This window comes from Pinus tabuliformis, chromosome J (assembly GCF_031772625.1).
Source record: "Pinus tabuliformis cultivar Carrire ecotype Pingquan chromosome J, CPIR1, whole genome shotgun sequence".
Taxonomy (NCBI): Eukaryota; Viridiplantae; Streptophyta; class Pinopsida; order Pinales; family Pinaceae; genus Pinus; species Pinus tabuliformis.
Window position 1 is genome coordinate 1,629,021,682 of NC_142295.1, and position 2,710 is coordinate 1,629,024,391.

The following is a 2,710-nucleotide window of genomic DNA, read 5'->3' on the forward strand; positions in this document are numbered from 1 at the left end:
AGTTGATAAGCTTGTATATAATTCATTATTCTGGACTCTTTATTTTGATGGTTCCAAGTCTAAAGATGGTGCAGGTGGTGGATGTATCCTAATTAGACTGAAAGGAGAGAAAACCATGTTAGCTTGTAGGCTTGAATTTCAATGCACTAACAATACTGCAGAAAATGAAGCATTGATTCAAGGGTTGTACAAAGCCATTGACCTTAATTTCAAGTATTTGCAAGTATATGGAGACTCTGAAATAGTCATTAAACAGGTAAGAAACACAATCCATTGTGTGTCTGGGCATCTCAAACATTATCAATCCCTAGCCTAGAATCTTACTTCTCACTTCACTGCTTTCAACATTTCTTCAGTCCCTAGATTACAAAATGCAAGTGCTGACTTACTTGCCAATGTAGCATCTAACTTATACCTACAGAGGAATTTAGTCCAGATATATTTTCTATAGAGTTAGTTTTTATACCATCCATCCCTGATAATGTGAAGAATTAGAGAGTGTTTAATAATGATGCCGATATAATCAATTTCCTTACATCAGAAGGATCTTATGAGGAACAAATCATATATGAACATGAACATGAATTGCAAATCAACCATAAACAAGATCAAAACCCAATTCCAAAGTCTGTAGTCAAAATGAAATATCTCTATGATTTGAAAGACAAATTTAAGAAGATTATCAACTCCAAGAATCAGAGTTCCACTTTGAGATTTGAAGTGGTAATTCTAGGTACATCTGAAAAACCTCAAAATGTCAACCTAGGTCTTGGTTTATCATCCAAAGAAAGGATATCATTAATCAAGTTGTTGAAAACATATAAGGAGTCTTTGCCTGGGATTATTTAGATCTCAAGACCTATGATACCTCTGTAATTCAACATACTATATCGATGACCTCTAATGAGAAACCAGTTCAATAGAAGCTCAGAAAGATTTATCCAAACATTGAAAGCCAAATCAAATCTGAATTGAACAAACTTCTGAAAGCAAAGATAATATTTTTCGTTAGCCACTCAAAATGGGTATCAAAATGGTCCCTGTTAGGAAAAAGAATGGAGATATTAGGATTTGTATTGATTTTAGGAACTTAAACAGAGCTTGTCAAAAGGATAACTTTCCTTTGCTTACCATGGAGCAAATATTGCAATCAGTTGCAGGTTATGAGTTAATGTATTTTCTAGATGGATTTTCAGGATACAATCAGATTCTTGTACATCCAGATGACAAATTGAAGACAACATTTAGGACCAAGTGGGGAACATACGCTTATTAGAAGATTCCTTTTGGACTCATCAATGCAGGTGCTACATTTCAATGTGCCATGGATATTGCTTTTAAAGGTTTGATTAATAAATTAGTTGTTATTTACCTAGATGACATTACAGTCTACTCTAGGAATAGAAACAATCACTTGAATGACCTAAAACATATTTTTGAAAGATGCAAGAAATATGGCATTTCCTTAAATCCAAAAAAGTCATACTTCACTTTAGCAGAAGGCAAGCTTCTCGGATTCATAGTGTCCAAGAAAGGAATTTATATTGATCCTGATAGAATCCGAGAAATTGAAAAGATTCCTCTCCCACATAACAAAAATACCATGCAATCATTCCTAGGCCAGATCAATTTTGTAAAGTGATTTGTTTCAGATTTCTCACAAATTGTTCTACCCCTTCAATCAATGATAAGAAAGGATGCAATCTTCAAATGGGGTAAAGATGAAAGAGAGTCATTTGAATTAATCAAAAAAGCCATTATCAATGCTCCTTCTTTAACAGATCCAGACTTTCTCAAACCTTTTTTGTTGTACACATTTTCATCTGATACATCATATGCAGTAGTTTTAACACAGTTGAACGATCAAAACATCGAGGCACCTTTCTCTTTTTTCAGTTCCAATTTACAAGGTGCTGAGTTAAACTACTCAGCTATTGAGAAACAAGATTTTGCTGTATTTAAAACCTTGAAACATTTCAGACATTTTCTCCTCAAAACTCATACAAAAATAGTAGTACCTTACCCTGAAGTAAGGCAATTGTTGATTCAAACAGAAGTGGAGGAGAAAAGAGCCAATTGGGTCATTGCACTTCAAGAGTACGATGTAGAAATACAGCCAACTAAAATTGTTAGGGGCCAAGGTTTTTGTAGGATGCTAACTGGAGCTTCCCACTTATCAACAGAAGAAGACCAAGGTAATGAAGTGCAAATATCAAAGGTAAGCCTCAACAATGCACAATCATAGTATGCTGATTTGAAGTTTTATTTAAAGAATGGATATGCTCCTATGCATCTCAATTACAAAACAAAGTGTGCTTTAAGGTTGAAATCAAATCAGTATGAATTATTATTTAGAAATAATTATGATTCAATATTATTAATATGCCTAGAAAAACCTGAAGCTGAAAATGTTATGCAGGAGTTACATGATGGACCAGCTGGAGGTCATTTTGGAGGAAACACCACAGCTCACAAAATCTTGCATGCAGGTTATTATTGGCCGACACTATTTAAGGATGCACATGACTATGCAAGAAAATGAAAAACTTATCAAGTTGCAGCTAGAAGAGAAAAGAAACCAGCATTCCCTTTACAGCCAGTGAATATCGAACAACCATTTGAACAATGGGGATTAGATATAATTGGTGAGATTGTTCCTAACTCTTCCAAGAAGCACAAGTACATCCTTACAGCTACTAATTATTTCATG